General features: G+C 40.5%; 1 long non-coding RNA gene across 1 annotated transcript in view; it reads right to left on the reverse strand.

Moving 5' to 3' along the window:
• Window positions 1-7,194: 7,194 nt before the first annotated feature.
• Window positions 7,195-19,401, reverse strand: part of LOC146521340 (uncharacterized) — a 47,056-nt gene continuing 34,849 nt past the window's right edge. The window contains exon 2 of the long non-coding RNA XR_014873401.1: window positions 7,195-9,950. This is a non-coding gene — a long non-coding RNA (uncharacterized LOC146521340). The remainder of the gene's footprint in view (window positions 9,951-19,401) is intronic.

Below are 19,401 nucleotides of genomic sequence, written 5' to 3' on the forward strand. Positions count from 1 at the left end.
TATCATCTGATGAACCCTGATGACACCACAGTGTCCAGGACAAACCACCTGATCACTGACTTCAAGAAGAAAAGTAACAGACAGCTGGAACCACAAAGAGAGGGTCAGGACTTCCTGTTTCTGTAAGTTTACCTCAGGCAGAAATGACCCAGGGTCTAAGCACCACAGAGCTGGTTAAGATGACACAGCAGAGACTTTCCTGAGGGTCCTCAAGAAGATCCCCATACCATGGCTCCACATGTTAGTGTATTGCTTCTGTGTGTGGTTTTGCTGTTGCACAGAAAAAGGAGCTCCACAGGGTTACTGGATGGCTTCTCCCAACTCTGGAGGACCTACATAGTTCCTGCTGTGTTTACTCACTGCTGAGTAAACTGCAGCTGGATCAGTGTCTGCACAGTAAAACACACACAGAGGACGTCACTGCAGACAGAACAGCTGAGAACAGACATGAAACTGCTGCCACTCACAAATCTTTATATGAAACACTCTGTTTTCAGTTACTGCTCAGGTTATTTTAACTTCATGTTAAAATAGTTTAACATGAAGTCAAATGTGAGATAAACAGACCTGATAAAGGAGGAACTGAAAGGTTAACATTCAGTTTCTCAGAGCAGCTGAATGAAGCTGTGAGGAACCGAATGTTAGTTAATTGCACAGAACATTAAAGAAGTGAGTTATTAAGTATATTTTTCACATTTAATAAATTACATCCCTAAGTTCTCACATACTGTGGTCGGTCGGTGAGGTGGTCCAGAATCCAGGTCGTGCGTTGATGGTCCTGCTTGTCCTTCAGGACTGTGGGAAGATTGGTGCTAAAGGCACTGGAGAAATCAAAGACCATGATTCTCACAGTGCTCCCAGCGGTCTCCAGGTGAGAGAGGGAACGATGTAGGAGGTGAATGATGGCATCATCCAGTCCAGTGCCAAGTAAAGCCGTCTTCCTCTGAGCACCAGCTTTTCTATTGGTTCAAACACAGAGGTGGAGGGCTACGTTTTCTCTTTGTGAAAAGACAACTTAAAAAAAACATTCAAACATGAAGCTTTTATCTAGAAAAGCTAAAAAAAATGTATCATTGAGCAGTTTTTCAACATAATTTGAGTTTTTGTGGTAAATATTTGTATGTACTTATATGCCACAATTTTACTCTCTTAAGTGCTTTCTGTCTAACATTCAAACTGATGGATGCATCAGACAAAAACTTAGGTTTTGTATGTTGTCCAAGGATATTTGGCATGCAGACTGGAGCATCAAGGGATCAGTTCACAAGCTTTATAATTAGTGGATGATCTGCTCTACCTCCTGAGATGAAGCCACTCCAGGAATGCCAACAATTATCCATCTGTTTAATGGAGACATCAATTGTCCCCTTGTGTCAACATCTTGTAGTTTGGTTAATGAATAAATAATAATGATGTTCCTCCCACATGGTTTATTTATGGCCACTAGAGGGAGATGTTGGACTTTAAAGACTAACATGGATATAAACAGGTCATCAACATTTCTTTAATATTTTGTCAATAATAAAACGACAGTAATGTGATTACAGTAACAGTAATGTGATTACACTCACCAGTGTTAGTAATGAACAAAATCACATTAAAAAAAAATCACCACCATCTGAACATTTATTTATTCGATGGACTTTATTGTTACCAAACAGAACTGTTCTGGACTCAATCGTCCAAGTTAACCAACCACCAACATGTACAGATAAAGAGCAACAATCATAAGTTCATCTACGTCACTGATTCTTTGATGTGCAGCAGGTTTTAAGCATGACAGAGATTCTCTGCTACGAGCGAGTTGTTAAGCCGTACACTAGACAACACTAAACACTAAACAAAGCTCCGACTGTGGGTTTTAATCAGTGTTGGTCAAGTTACTTGAAAAAAGTAATCAGTAACTAATTACTGATTACTTCCCCCAAAAAGTAATCCCGTTACTTTACTGATTACTTATTTTCAAAAGTTATTAATTACTTAGTTACTTAGTTACTTTTTAAAAACACGATTTACAACCTGAATAGGTGATAAAGTGATAGATCTTTCAGCCCAATTCTACTTTTTCTGCATAATCCATCATACAAAATGTGATCAAATGGAAAAGTCTCTTTTTAAAACTTGTTTTATTAGTTTTAACCTTTTAACTTTATGCATCAAGCAAAAATGTAATTATATGCAACATTCTCTGACTGGAAGAAATTAGTTTAATATTTAAACCTATTTTCTGCACATTCCAGCACATAAAATAAAATATTTGTGTGTGTTTACACTCAGTCTTTCAAATAGATGCAAGTAAAACACAGCAGAAAATAAATAAAGTCAAAGACTAGCGGTCCTGTTGCTCTATTTTCACCTGTAAAGCAGGAGTGGGGTAGGCGGAGGTTTACCCTGGTGCAGGTGTGCTGCAGCGGTCAGTTGAAGAATCCGCGAGTTTCTCTGTGAGTTTCCCATTACGTTGTAGCTACTCAGTGCTTGCTCGGAAGTTTAGGGGTTTTTTTGCTGTAAAAAGAAGTTTTCTTCCCACACACAACGGACACTAATGTTTTTGTCACTTTTTATGGAATCAAACTCAAAGTAAGGTCAGTACTTCCACGCTTTAAATGCTGCACGCTCATACTCTCTCTGCACTCGATATATGATCCATTGTTGATCTGCACACAGCTGTTGTCACGAACGTCGCACTCGCTTATGTCACTGTCATGAGACATTCTCGCAAAAAAATCACGGTTTTAGTAACGCAGTAACGCAGCGTTCCTACGGGAAAGTAACGGTAATCTAATTACCGTTTTTGCAATAGTAATCCCTTACTTTACTCGTTACTTGAAAAAAGTAATCGGATTACAGTAATGTATTACAAGTAATCAAACGTAATGCGTTACAAGTAACGTGTTTACTGCCCATCTCTGGTTTTAATGTTATGGACATGTGCATATGTTATTTGGAGAATGTATAAATGTTGCTGTACTTGATTCTAATCTGCTGTCAAGTCTCATACACACAAAAATTGCAGTTACTAGAACACAGAACAAACACCAGGTAAAGCTGTTCGATCAATAAAACTAATTTCACCTGAGACAAACTGAAGTGATTTACACATCTCTGTTATCAGGCTGTGGGACATAAAGTTTAATGTTTAAAGGGGTCCAGTGTAAAGATCCACAGCTCTAATGTGCAGCCGTCACCTTAGAAATAAACAGCAGCACAGAGAGTGTGCTAAGTGGTTAAAATATTTCTCATCACCATCTGATAATGTCACGGCGAGTAGAGTGAGCCGTGTGGAAATAATAAAGGAGGATCCAAACGCAGGTGTGAAGGTGGCTTATTAAATACAAAATAAATATAGACAAACAGCAAATGGAGCACGAACTAAACTAGACTGGAAACAACTAAACTACAGAGCACGAACCTGAATGAGGACAACGGCCAGCAGGGAGAACACACAGGTGAGACATAGTGGATACACAGACGGACCAGCAACTACAAGACAGAAGACGCGACTTAAATGCACACAGAGAAACAGGGAGATTACACACAGGTGGGGAACACAGCTGGGAGTAATCAACGAGACGAGACAAGAGGTAAAACTGAACACACTCACATGAGACGCAGACCTTCACAATAAAACAGGAACAAGAAACCATCACACAAAGACGCAGACTCGACACTGAGAGACAGACAGAAAATGACACATGGAACTTGAACTAAACCTGCAAAAAACATGAGAACACAAAATCTACAAACTAATCCCTAAACAAGAATAACTGAAACATAGATTCATCATCATCATCATAAGAAAAGAATCCAAAATGCAAAAACACACCAAAACATAACAACTCAAAATACTGGGTCAACCTGACCCAGAACCGTGACAGATAACAACTGTTATTGTGTGGAAGAAGGGTCACATGACTTGCAAAACAAGTTTAATGTGAATGCAGACAGGAGTCTGAGCAGAAAGCTGAACAGACATCGATAACCTTTCTGAAACCATCTGCAGCTGGAGATTTAATGTAGACATTTTTCTACTAGGACCATTTCTGATGAGGCTTCAGTTTACAGTCAGGTCATGTGTCAGCTGTTTGCTGGATCTTACTTCCTTATAACATGACTTTCAGACACTCCTCAGCAGTGTTAGGAGCTGTTTTTATGCTTTAATGATTCATGGGACTGGATTCTAGGATTTAAGGACTGGACAGGAAATGTAAAAAAATAAATAAAACAAAACAAATAACACTATTGCTCAGAATAAATTTACAAGAAAGCTTCCAAAGAGATTTCAGGCTTTGCTGAAGAATAAAATACTGACGTTGTAGCTTGTTATAACTGTACAAACTCTCTTTTTGCCGTACAAGCTGTATTCCCATATGTTTCAATGGATCAATGCACCTTTTTTCCATTTTCCTAATGAAATATAAAAACATGAGGGGAGGTTTGAGACTTTGGGGCATCTCTGTAACTACACAAAATGTTCTCCGCACTTCAGGAAGATGCTAAATAACCTGAAGGAGACACAAAACGACCACATGAAATACCACAACGAGCTTTTATGTGACTGCAAACTCAAAGTGACGACAGTGAGAAACACAACAGGTTGAAAGTAGCCAGGAGACAATAAAATCCTAACATAACATGATCACAGAGCCTGTTTTTAATCACAAATCACTGCTTTTTTACTATTGAATAAGGTTTGCTAAAAAGGGTAAAAACACACTATAAAAATAAGACACAATAAAACATGTTTGCCTAAAAACGTCTTCATTATTAAACAGGTTGTAATGAAAATGTTTACTCCACTGCTCTCAACCTGGTTGTGAAAACAAGTCTGGGTGTATGGCAACCTGTGGGTGCGGTCGAATATTCAGTCTTGCTTGGGAAGTTTCCCAGCTAAGACAAGTGGCCTGTTATTAGTTGGGTGGCAGCCATAATGAGAGCTGTTTGAATTGTCCCAATGCCACAGAAAGGTGCTTCAGTGCTTATGTCATCCTTCAGCAGAGGAAACAAGGCTTCATCCTTTTTGACGGATCAGGAGGCAACTGCATCCTATGATTCATAGCTGTGCACCATTTTTTAAATGATTGTGTGTATATTAATAATAAGTTTTGTGCTGTAACCTGTAGATCAGTTTAGAACTTTTGACAACACCTGAAAATCATACGAAGAATGTAGATCTTATATAAGCTCTCTAAATTATTACGACTTTAATAAAGTGAAAAAAAGAATTAAAATTGATTCATGTTTACTTCAGGTAAGCTGGGATAAGTGATGGATGGTGAGAATTTTTCATCAGCCATAAAAACCTCAAACAAAGAGCAACAAAAAATCAATTATTTAAAGGTTATTTGTTTCTTTGTTTCTAAAACTCCAGCCTTTATAATGAACTGATCTTTTTCATTTATATAACCCAATTAAAACAGCTGGGGTGAAGTATGATGAACATTTTGTACTCCATGTGGAAGAGAGCTGGAGATTAATAATAAGTAATAATTAAATGTAGAGAGGTATAAATACACAGTGAGTGAAAAAGAAACACTGACTGTATCCAAGTCCCACAGAGCGAGAGCGAAGTGCTCTAATAGGGTGATATGGTACTACAAGGTCATTAAGATCAGATGGGGCCTGATTACTTAAGACCTTGTATGTGAGGAGCAGGATTTTGAATTCTGGATTTAACAGGAAGCCAAAACAGGAGAAATCTGCTCTCTCTTTCTAGTCCCTGTCAGGACTCTTGCTGCAGCATTTTGGATCAGCTGAAGGCTTTTCAGGGAGTTTTTAGGACATCCTGATAATAATGAATTACAGTCGTCCAGCCTGGAAGTAATAAATGCATGAACTAGTTTTTAGTGTCACTCTGAGACAGTCACAAAAAGTTAGTCAGTGGTGCTAATGTCATTATATATAAATGATATAAAAATGTACTGTTTATAAGGTTGGAGAGACGGAGAAATAACTTGGATGAGTGGCAAAGCATTTCTCCCACTGAAAAACCTCCATCCAGATGAACAAAATCTCTTTAATAAACTGAAGCTCAGTTCACAACCAGCTCCTCTGCATTTTCAACAAGTCTGAGCTCATTAAAATGAATCCAAATGTTTGATGACTCTTTCTTAATGTGATTTTTCCAAACTCTCCACATGCTCTTACTGTTTAACTCATTGTTGGAAGCTCATCATTTGAAAATGTTTCAGGCATATAAGTTGAAAATATTGGCTCAATAGTTTTGAATGCATATTTAGTAAATATGATAACAGTCTCTGATCTGTGTGAGTTTACAGAAATGCTCTTACAAATAACTCACATGTGTTTCTTCCTCTATTTCAAATGAACACCTCTGTGTTCAAACACCAGGAGATGAAGCTTCTTTTTCTTTCTCAGAAACAGACTCGTTAGTGTTAACCACAGAGGACAAACACACAGAACTTAACATGGTGTGAACATCTACAGACAGACTAATATATATTTGACTGATACCATCATGCTGTTAAATGTAAAATCATTTACTCATAATCCAAACTGGGTTTATTTTACACATCATCACCAGTTTCTTAAATTCAGCTACTTTTGCTTCTATGACATAATTAATCTTAATCTAATTTAATGTCAACCTAATTTAACATTAAATCTTAATTCCGTCCAACTCAGTGTCTCTGACTCCTCCCACTACAACACTGAACAAACCAAGAGCACCAAATGCTGCAGTTCCTCTAATGTCCACTGGAGATTTATAGAGTCAGTCACTCTCCATAGACACTCATGTGAACATGTTCAACTTTACAGCAGAAATAAAAATTTATACAACCTGCTATTAAAAATATATTTGGTCTCTATAGCTAACACGCCTTTATAACTCACCTGTTCAAATGTTAATGAGGCTGAAAGTTTGCATTATTAGGGGCGTGGCCTCTTTGAGAGGTGGCTGGACACAGGCTGCTGTAACTGCCAACTGTCTGTTAGGCTTCACCTCAGCCAATTGGACCTCTGGACCATCTTTGTGCTTCGGGGGTATTTTTAATGCAAATGTGTAACCAATACTATGTGGCTCATTGCATAAACAAACATTAGCAGTTCTGGTAAGTTTAAATCTAGGATCTTGTTTTGATGTTACAAAGCTCTATTTAGCAGCTATCAGTGCCTTTCTGTTGACTCCTTACAGTCTATGGAAGCAGCTTGATAACCAAGCTATCTGACACTAGCTAATAAATTAGCACTGCACCCTTTCATCAAAACTAAATCGCTCTTGGCAATAAAGACAAACATGATGTTGCTAAAAATGTTAAGGCTGGAAAAAGCAGTGGAGATTTAAAACAGAGAGATTCAAATCTCCATGTTTGAATGAAGAGAACATACAGTTCACACCTCACCCTGGGCCCCCAAAATTACTTCTGCTTTGTTTGACTGTCTGCTGTTGGTCTGTGATACTTTAATATCAGTGTATGTGAATCATCTTCAGCAGCTTTGTCTGAATATGCTGAAATTTGACGGTGATATAATCATAATTGAATCATAACGAAACCAGATATATCAGGAAGCATCAATGTTTAAAACAAGTGAGAACAAACCCTCAGAAGGAAGGCGTTTGCTGTGGGAATAAGTGCTAAGAAATTAAAAAAAGAAATACAAATCACATTTTTATTTTCCTACTGCAGATTTGCTGCAAAATGCTTTTTTTAATTCCATGTATTGTATGTATTTTTTGAGTTTTTTCATTTCACTTCTACAAAAGAGGCACATAAAAAACACATAAAAAGCATATTTTTTAAGACATGAAACATTTTTATAAAAGCATGAAGCTGTGATTCCTTATTAAAGGACACTTTAAAAAATCCATGATGCAATATATGAGTCCTATGGGTCTATGGGTTTTCTCAGTGAGAAAAAAAAAAGGCTTAAGACATGTAAAAATCTGTGGATGTCCTCTGGTCTAAGGTGCTGGGGGGACCAGTTAGAGACCAGCAGCTGGACGTCAGTGGTTGGACTGGTGGACTACTTCAGTGAAGAGTAGACGACGTCTGGCTCTGGTTTAAAGTCTGAACACAAACACACACAGTTCAAACAACAGGAAACATGATTACAAGCTTTGTAGTTCAATCAAGACCTCCAATCTCCACCTCTCTGCATCACACAGTCCCAGTTCAGACATTACTGGGAACCAGCTCAGATACAAATCACAGAGTGTCATGTCTGTGTGTAGGCAGGCAGGAAGAGAGGACCCAAAATGCAGGACTCACTGAGGCGGAAGTAACTCAAAACACACAGCTTTATTGCTGGTAAGAAGCAGAACAGAAAAACACTAAACTGGAAGAACAGAATAACGAGGCAGGTAGGCTGGCTGGCAAACAGAACACACAGAGGAAGCGAGGGTGAACAGACGTTAACGACGCGACACCGAGTAGGGAAGACACAGACACTAAATACAAGAGGTGAACGGAGCGAAGAGGAAACAGCTGGGAGACACGGCTGACGCTGATTACACTGACGAGACAGGGAGAGCACAAAGCTGAACGCACTGACACAGACCTACAAAATAAAACAGGAAGCACACGACAGACAGAGACACAGACTCGTAAACAGACATAATGACGTCATGGACAGACAGAGGGACATACGGGCAGAGAAGAATAAGCACAGGCAACCTAAACCAAACATGAGGGCAAGATAACAAAACCTAAACCAGAAATCATCATCATTGTCATCATCATCATCATCGGATAACTAAAGAATCAGAATATAATTATAATCAAAACAGTATCACCAGAGAATAAGAACTAATCCATAATGCAAAAATAAACCAAAACATAAGAAACTCAAAATGCTGGGTGAACCGACCCAGGACCGTGACACAGAGCTTCCATATGAATAACATTGTAGTCTAATTCAGATGTTGGTTGATGTTCTGATATAAGATATTCACAGCAATTCACCTTATTTTTACCAACTCAGAGACCTTTTTGTACGACCTTCTCTACTCCGTTAGTACATTTCCCCCAGAAAAGGCCAAGAAAGTCATTTATATCATTTATGGAGGCTTTTGACTCTTGAGCAGGTTGTCTTCAGACTGTTGATCATCACTGTAACACTGTAACAACAGTCTGTAACATCACTGTAAGTTTGAGTATCTTTAATCTGATATTACATAACAGATGCTGTGTTTCTACATTTGAAGTGGACATTTTCTGCCAATTTCCAGCTGCATGTTTTTCTTTTCTACTACAGTAGCTTTGCATGATTCACAGTTCAGTATAATCCTTCTTTACATGGGGCCTTTGTGCAGCCTCTGTCTGATGCCAACTGTGTTCCCTCCTGTCCCTTTAATCAAAACTCTCTTCTGATTGGTTGATTAAACAGCATGTGGGTGGGGCTTTAATGGTTGAGATGGACATATTGATAACCTGCCTCTGTGACATCATTCACACACAACAACAAATAAAAATTGACTGTGGTAGAGTGTTTGGAGCACTCTGCTTTCTGAGCTTTTGGCTCACAGAGATTATTATTATTATTATTATTATTATTATTATTATTACTATTACTATTACTATTATTATTATTATTATTATTATTATTATTATTATTATTACTGTGATGATATTTGTTGTATATAAATGTATTAAAAGTTAATAAAAACGTAATATCATAGTTGTTGTTCAGCATTGTTTCAAGACCAACAGGGTGAATTTAATGAAGCTCACATCTTGCTGCTCATGGTTCTTTAAGTGAACTAGACAACTTAACAGGAAATCATTTGTCACGGAGAGCTCACAAGTCTGAGCTCGAAGACTGAACATTGATGTGGTTAGCTTAGCTTAGCATGATGTGTGGAAACAGGTTGTGGGGTTGGGTTGACTCTGTTAAAGAGCAGTTGTACCTTGGACTCCTCTTTCTGATGGTTTTGTCTCCAATACTGACGTCTTCAGCTCTCACTGCTGAGTAAACCACAGTTGTATAAATCTCTGCAAAATAAAACACATTTAAATTACAGCAGGTATGAAATCTGCACATTTTCTTTATTATTTGTAATGTCTATAAAAAAAATCACATGTTTTTTTACAGAGAGCAGCAGGTTTTTGCTTTTTTTCTCATTTTAACACCTCTGAATAAGAGGAACTGCCGGCTTTTGTGTGAAAAAGGAAGCTGGTGTCCACAAAGCTGCCATCTTCTTTCAATACAATCAGACACACTTCATCATGAAGCGAATATGTTGTCCCAACATGAAAACTGTTATTAGCCAAAGTAGCACACGCGGCAGTGACAAGTCTAACCAGAACAACAAAACTCTCTCTGAGACTGGAAACCACCTAAGATCCCAGATACAGTGTTTCCAGTGAATGTATGTTACATTTTGTTCTGTTGTCCTGTTAACCTGGAATATAATGAACACCATCCTCACACATGGTTTATATATGACCACTAGAGGGAGATGTTGGACATTGTTATTTTATTTTAATTTATTTAGGACAGTGCATGTTAATGAACATAAATGTAAAAAAAATTAAATGATTATAAACATACCAGATTATAGCCAAGGGCTAATTTCCATCTTTTGTCCATAAAACATAAAAAATAGACATAATAATTCATAATTCATTCATAATAAAAACTCCATCACCAAACTCACACATACACACTATTCTATTCCCAAATAAAACATTAAAACTATACAACTGATACATGATCACACACTTGATTTGTCCATAACCAGTTTTTAACCTGTGCCTTCAACAAATTACTTTAGTGGTGGTGGAGCAAGGGAGTGTAAGACTTTATATATTAAACACACTGTTAAGTTTCACTAAGTTATTGAAGTTCAGTAATTTATGTTTTTTTAACACATGACAGTGGTGGTGGGAAGTCTGGTTTTTTTGTCAAGTAGTTTTAAACTTCTTTTATAAATGTTTTCAATAGTTTTAAGTGTTGTTGGACAAGCAAGTGACCCGGACGTCAAACAATAGTCGATATGAGAGATGATCATTGAGTAAAAATAATTTTTTGCAACATTCATATTTTAATTATTACGTATGTTATGCCTTTTGGTCAGAAGTCAGTAGTTAGTGCATAGTCTGATTAAGTTACATAAGCAAAGTGATAAATAAGGTCAGAGTTAAGAAATATTATAAGTAATTCATGCTAAGAACAGTTAAAATGTGTGGGTTCGAAATTTGCTCGGAGTGAAACATCGTTATCACAAGCGATCTTTGTATTGTATGTGCGGGAATGGGAGCGAGGGAGCGCTCTGTTCATTAACCTATCTTTGAGGTATTTTCTCCGTTGACGCTGTAAAAGTGCTTCGGCAGTATTAAAAGAGTGAACGAGTTCATGTACACGCTAAAAGTGCCCTACACGCTTGTACCTTGGGAAACGTTCGTCTTTTTGAGTATTAATGTGTTCAGAAACAACTTTTATATGTGTTTACCTGGAGTGAACTGTGATGCTAATGTAACACACGTGTTAAGCTAGGCTAATCTTTAAGTTTGTCATTAAGATGTGTATTAGCTAGCAGTTTATTTTCACTTTCTGTATGTTTCAGTTACAAATAAGAAATAGCAAGGAGAAGCCTTGAGAGAGGATAAGGCTTTAAAGGATCTTCATTAAAAGCAAGAAAAGCAAGCCATGTGTGGAAGATCTCGTCTATTTTGTTCGCTAGCTGTCTAGCTTCACATGGTCACGTGTCGTGAGGGCAGCATAACGTATATGATTAAAATTTCGATTATTAAATTTAAGTACCTGGGACACTTTATTTATGTGACTCTTGAAGGATAAGGTTGGGTCTAGAATGACCCCAAGATATTTACATTGGTACAATGACAACAAAATCTTTCATATTTTGTTGTCACGGTCATCAGATTTTGTGTATTAAACTCTTGGTTTAAATATATTTGACCTTTGAGTGCTGTTTGCTTTTTATTCTTTCTGTTTGAAATGTTTTATAAGTGTAGAAAATGTGTGTCTGAGTCTGCAGAGGAGCACTGGGCCATCAACGCTCAAATATTGTACTAACATATTTTGTTGGTGGACACAGCTGAAGCTGGTCAGGAACCAGTTACGTACCCTGGCCTCTATCAGACCATGAAGCGTTCAGCACACACAGAGAACTGACTACAATCGTTCCCACACAGTAACATACAGTGTGTCAGCACTGAGATCAGCTCATCTACACCTGCAGGTGACGCTCCTCACAGCTGCTGCTCGTAGTCTTTCTCCACAGTATCACAGGAGGTCTGTTTCATCGCGGTGTCAGCTACATATCAGTCATCTCCAGCTTCTCCTCCTCCTGCACCATCTACAGATTTAACCCCTTCAGTGAATGTCGGGAATTCCCTTTCTCTACATTTCACAGCTCTGATGTTTCGGGTCTCGGTGTGTCACTCCTCAGACGGAGGTTGTTTCATAATCTTTCTGTGGTTTTATGAAACAATAAGGAAGAAAAACTGATTGTTTCACAGTTGTGGGTAGTTTCACATTGTGTTATCAGGCTGCTGAGGATGTTTGTCTGAGTGTTTGTGTTATCAGTCATTGCTGCTGCAGTGTGGTGCTGATGCAGGCCTCACACCGTCACAGGAAGGAGGAAGTGAAACTGACACAGACGGTAAAACCTTCTTGTTACAGCGTTTCTCTCGTCTGCTGGGGATGAAGAATCGTTACACAACACTGACAAGTTATTTTGCATCTGAACAGATGGAAAAATGTTGCATTGGAGCGATTTCATAATCAATGTGACCTTTTGGCCCATGAGGTCAGCTCATCGTTGCCCCCTGTTGGTGATTTTGTGAACTGAGGTTTCATGCAGGTCACACAAAAGGCTGGAAGTTTAAATAAGAAGGAATAAACATCGTTATATTTTTAACATTTTATGTTCAGTGTTTTCAGAGAGCCTGACATCACATGAAGAGTTCAGATTCAGTGTTTATTAACTTTTATTTCTTTATTCTTTGCTTGTTTGTTTTTGTTTCCACAGTAAAAAGTGTCACACTAAGTGGACGTCCACCTCTTCTTATTAAGTCGTACAGGTTCCAGTTATCATCCAGGTAAGAATTACAGAGTCAAGTGCTGTGTCAGTTTACCGATAAAGAGAACACGAATTACAAAGTAGAAAAGAACTGCAAATTAATAACGCCAAAGGTGGCGGCTCTGAAATAGTCTCGGCAGCTAGAGGGCAGCACATACGCCCACATGGCCCTTCATACATGTTTTAGTGGTTCACAAAAGGCCTGTTTATTTACTTATTATGCTGCTTGCCCTTTTTAGACCACTTCCTGCCTGGATGTTGGAACCAGAGCTCCCGACATGTTGGTACCATCAATTCAAAATAAGCTGAATTATTATATGAAACACAAAAGGAATCTCAGTTTAAAGATTTGATATGTTTTACATGTTTAACTGTAAGTAAATTTATGAGATGTGCAGATCATTGCATTCTTTACTTTTCCCACTGAGAGAAAACTGCACAACAGTGGGGTCGAAAACACATTTTAGTTTTTAATAAGTAACCTTTGACACCTCATCTGTACTTTGTTACCTCTTAAATGAAGCCCCTGTATCAGGTGTTTATCTGGCTGTACTGAGATGTTGTCATGGTAATTTCATTTTGCAGCTGTGACAAAGATGGACGAGGCAGGTAAACACTACTCAGATGTGATGCCATGTGTGAAATTTAAGAAAATGAAATTATAAAACCATCACAATTACAACAGAGTTCAGTGCAGGTTGGAACTGTCCACCCATGTCAACATACTAATAGAAAAACATCAAGCTAACTAAACTACAGCCACATCTTAAAGATGTAAAAGCCTGGATGACTTTAGTTAGAGAGGAAAGGTTATGATGGTTTGGACGTGTGCAGAGGAGGGAGAGTGGATATCCTGGACAAAGGGTGGTGAAGATGGAGCTGCAGGCAGGAGGAAAAGAGAAATACAACAGAGGGTTGGTTAAAAGGAGGAGGATGCAGGGATGGAGGCTGACGAGTCACTATGGAGACCAGTAAAGGGAACATCCAAAAGAAAAGGAAGGAATTCACAGAAAACTGAGGTCACTGTAAAAATCTCAACAACCAAACATGATGCACAGCCAGATATTTCCTCTGGATGCAGTAGCGGTTTTAGATACGGGCGGCAAACATGATGGTGTCCACATTGTTGCAAATGAAAATCTGATCATATATTCATTTGATATTGACTATGTGCACGTTAGCATATGCTACTTCCGGTGCAGAAACTCCTGTGGGGAGCTTTGTTTCCGGTGTCCTATTCGCGCCCTGTTTACGGTCCAAAACAAGTTAAGCAAATGAATAAATCAAGCGGCGATTTACATTTCTATAGATGTCTTGGACATTTACCCGATATATCTGTAAATAATGTTCATCAACTTGTCGATATTTATCCCCGGCGCCTCAGAGCAAAAGAGAAAATGGATTCAAATGTTATATTTCTCAGCTGTCCCTTGTTTATCGCGGGTGTTATGTTCTAAAAATAACCAGTGATAGGTGAAATCAAGTAGCCAATTTTATTTTTTGACAGTGCAAAACGTGTTGTGGACATACAGTACTTCAGAGTCACACTGCCAGCGATCGATGCAGAGATTCTGTATTGTACAGGAGAGACGTCACGGAGGAGATCGTCTGCAGCGATCAGGACGCAGGACAATGTGATGTAAAAAAATAAGCATGCAAACTTGCACGAAAAAATCTCACAGCCAGGTGAAATGTGAACCGCATTATTAGTGAGGGACCGCTGTAATTTTTAAGGTAAGTCACAACCTTCGTGAATACTAATGTATAGAAACCGTTACCAGCAATCATTCATTTTTTGTGTGGCTTTTTTTCACGGTTTGTTAACATGCTGTGTAGGTGTGTACTTGACGAGCTGATATCGACATAACGGGAAACATCTGGTTTGACTATTCTTCACCTGTAGTTTGAATGCTGAACATCTGCCTGTTTAAATCATAAGACCAGTCACTATACAGAGATGTGCTTCTGAATGTGGACGATGTGTCTTCTGCTGCAGTTCTGCTTGTGTTGAGTGATGTAAACAACTGATCATCTAAACTCTTTAAACGTCAAAATTGATCATTAGATTTTTTATGACACAACAGTGGTGAGTGTTCCCACCTTCTCCTCTTTGATACTTAACGCGATCGTTCCGTTTTCTAGTTTTGGACATGATTTTGGAGTATATCTTCACAGTAGCGATTGACCGCAAAGTAAAGCTACCGGAAATGTACAACCCCACATCCGGTCTCAAACCAGGAAGTTAGCATTTTCTCGTGCACAGGGTCAATTGATTTATTTTCAGAACCAGTGTGAGTCTGTTTATATTTTCAGTGACTAACAAAGAAGCCACATGCTGATTAAACATATGTTGAAGAACTAAAAAATATTATAGACATATTAACTTTCAAATGAAATCAACAGATTTTGCTCATGTGTGTCAGCTTCACACACACTTGAAAATAAGAAAACGATTATTCACATTTTTTTTAAAAACGGTCTAAATTCTTTCATCTTTAATAAAATCATCAGCGTTGCTGCTTTACCAGGTGTAACAATTAAGTTTAACATTCAGGCATCCATGAAAACAGAAGTTATTAAATTTAACGGAGTTAGAAGTTAGCAGGAAGTTAGCTCGCCAGTTTACACCTAAACATTTCATACCATGTTCTGACTGAGAGACTTTTGAAACTAATTCAAACGTACAGCTCTGCTATCACTTCCAACATAAATAAAGACAGAAAACTAAACAGCAGTGGCGTTTGCAGGGTTACTGAAGTTGGACTACCTGGTATATAATGTTGTGCTACGTGATTGCTAGCGACACAGCTATGTTAGCATAACATTAGCACAGTGAAGCTGGAGGATGAACGCCAACTTTTTTTCCACTCGATAAAAGTTAATGTGATGGATTCTGGTGGTCTGGGACAAATGCAATCGCATAGCAGGATGCTATACACGGGCCAATTTTTGGTTTTTGGCTAGATAAGTAAGATAAGTAAATGTAGTTTGTTTCCTGAGCGCAGAGCTGCTGGAGCTTGTGTTTCATTCAGAGTGACTGACCTGTGTTAGAGATGACAAACGAGATTTAAAAGGAGGTGATGGACACTGAGAAAACTAGAGTACTCGAACCACGGACCAACTTTATCAGCGGCTGATATCCAGTCACCGGCACACAGCTTTAAAACCTCCGCTGAGTTTTAGCTCTCAGTGATTAAACACAGGACATAATTCACTCAGGTTTTGTCTGTTGGGTCATGTTTACTTTGCTGTTTTATTTACAATTGAGCAAATCGGTTTGCTGAGGTTAAAGTTACTTTTCATAACTGCATAGTTTTAGTAAAGTTTAATGTCTCACTTCAGCATGTTAGGCTTAACCATTCGTTTTCTTTGTTATCTGGTGTTCATTTGTGTTAAACTTTGTTAAGCATTAATTTTGAATTAAAACTAACATTTAACATCTTTTTATACAAGGAGGAAAGAGGGGGGGGGGGGGGCATTTCCACTGGGAGTACCCACTAAACAACGGCCACCAGGCAAAAGCAATGGTTATGACTCGACCAGTGTGAACCCCGCCCCCTGACTTGGCCACCTGATGGGTGAGGCTGACAGATAAAATAAATTCTTGAAGACAGCCGCAGGGCCAGGACTGCCATAATGAATTAAATAAATACATAAATAAACTTAAATAATTAAGTAAATGTGTCAATTTATTAAAATTGGAAATAATTGAATGAATAATTTATTGACATTTTAAATTAAATGAATGGGCATTTCATTAATTATTGTAATGTTTATTTAATTAATTAATTAATTCCAATTTTAATTAATTAATGTAACATTTAATTAATTATTTAATGGTGGATTAAATTAATTGATTTTGGCCCACCACACTACGGCCCCTAGAAGACTGTGGTTACTGGTGTCTCTAGCTTCACATGTCGCAGATCAGAATCACTGCTTTGATTCCCGGTGGGTGTGCTGCTGAGTGGTGAAAAACTGTTAGACACATGAACGGGTTGGTTGTGTACCGGGGGATTCTGTTTAGGACTACGCTTCCTCCTCATGTTCCCGGCTGTCAGGGACAATCTGCCAGAGGTAACGCTACCTTCGGCTGCACAGCCACAGTTTTTTGTGAAGCCAAGTGTTCAGTACAGAGCTACAAATAGGCTAGATTTATTAAAAGTGTCTTTATTGCTAGAGTTTTGCTAATGACCTGTGAGAGAAGCACGGAACGCGGCCTTAAGCGACCGGTGGAAACGTTCGCACATCCCGTTGGCCTGCGGGTGGTACGCAGTGGTTCGATGGACCTTGACCCCCAGGCCGTCAGCCATGGCAGACCAAAGCTCGGAAACGAACTGGGGGCCCCTGTCTGAGGTGATGTCGGCGGGGGGACCGAAACGCGAAACCCACGTTGACAAAAATGCCCTGGCCACTGCTGCTGCTGTAGTGGACGCCAGAGGCACTGCCTCAGGCCAGCGGGTTGTGCGGTCCACTACAGTCAAAAGGTGCGTGAAACCTTGTGACTGAGGCAGAGGACCAACCAGATCCACATGCACATGATCAAAACGCCTCCCTGGAACGCGGAAGGATTCGAGGGGCGCCTGTGTGTGCCTATGGATCTTAGCACGTTGGCATGGGATGCACGCGGCTGCCCACTCTTTCACTGATTTACGAAGGCCCGGCCAAACGAACCTAGAGCTGACCAGCTTGACCGAGGTCCGGACGCCTGGATGAGAGAGGGCGTGTACGGAGTCGAAAACGCGCCGACGCCACGAAAGGGGGACTACAGGGCGTGGACGGCTGCTGGAAACATCGCAAAGCAGGCTGGGCCCGCCATTCCACACGGGTCTGTCCTCCAATACAAGACCCGTTTGCGCAGACCGAAGGGCAAGGACGTCCGGGTCGGCCTGTTGGTCAGCGGCCATAGCCTCGAAGTCTATGCCAACATAAACGGGAGAGACCAGCACACGGGATAGACAGTCAGCCACGCAGTTGGACTTACCAGCCACGTGCTGAATGTCAGTTGTGAACTCTGAAATGGCTGCCAACTGGCGCTGCTGGCGCCCGCTCCACGGATCAGAGACCTTGGACATCGCGAATGTCAAAGGTTTATGATCGACGTATGCGGTGAAGCTCCGACCCTCGAGAAAAAAACGAAAATGCCATGTCGCGAGGTGCAGGGCCAGCAACTCCCTGTCAAAAACGCTATATTTGCGCTCACTGTCCCTAAGCGTGCGACTAAAAAAAGCGAGCGGTTGCCAGACACCAGAGACCCGCTGTTCTAACACCGCGCCCACTACCACGTCCGACGCGTTGGAGGTCAACGCAATCTCCGCCGACGGAAACGGGTGGGCCAGCAGGGCGCCGTTTGCCAGCGCGGTCTTGGCCACAGAAAATGCCTGGATGCGTTCAGGGAGCCAATCAATCGGGTCATTAGCTGTTTTACCCTTCAAGGCAGCATAGAGAGGCTGCAGCAGGTGCGCAGCTCTGGGGAGAAAGCGGTTGTAGAAATTGACCATCCCCAAGAACTCCTGCAGCGCTTTAACGGACGCAGGACGCGGAAAAAGCTGAAACGGCCCGGACCTTGTCTGGCAATGGAACCACACCGTCAGCGGAAATGCGGTGGCCCAAGAAATCCAGAACCGGCAAGTCGAACTGGCACTTGGAGGGTTTGACGATCAGGCCGTGTGCCGCCAAGCGCTGGAAAACCTGATGCAGATGGGACGCGTGCTGACTCTCAGAGCAGCTGGCCACCAATATATCGTCAAGGTACACGAAGACGAAGGGCAGCCCGCGCAAAACAGAGTCCATCAACCGCTGAAAAGTCTGGGCGGCACCTTTCAGGCCGAACGGCATGCGCAAAAATTCAAACAGGCCGAAAGGGGTAATAACGGCAGTTTTGGGGACGTCTTCGGCGCGCACGGGAACCTGGTGATACCCCCGCACCAAGTCAATTTTAGAAAAAATCGAGGTGCCGGCGAGGTGGGCAGAAAAATCCTGGATGTGGGGAATGGGGTAGCGGTCGTTCTCCGTGACATTATTCAAACGGCGAAAATCCCCACACGGCCGCCACCGACCGTCTGACTTGGGCACCATGTGTAGCGGAGAAGCCCAGGCACTATTCGAGCGCTGCACTATGCCGAGGCGCTCCATTGCGGCAAACTCTTCCCGAGCGACGGAGAGTTTCGCGGGGTCGAGGCGATGCGCGCGTGCGAACACCGGCGGACCGACCGTCGGGATATAATGTTCAACCCCGTGCTTCGTTGCCGTGTTCGAGAAATTAGGAACAGTCAGTGAAGGGAACTCCAAGAGCAAACGCTGAAAAACATTCCCTGAAGTCACTAAATTAGCCCGATTCAGGGGCTCGATGGCGCGAGTGAAACAGGGTATTGAAGAAAAAGACAGTGCATCGATTA

Source organism: Neolamprologus multifasciatus, chromosome 3 (genome assembly GCF_963576455.1).
Source record: "Neolamprologus multifasciatus chromosome 3, fNeoMul1.2, whole genome shotgun sequence".
Taxonomy (NCBI): Eukaryota; Metazoa; Chordata; class Actinopteri; order Cichliformes; family Cichlidae; genus Neolamprologus; species Neolamprologus multifasciatus.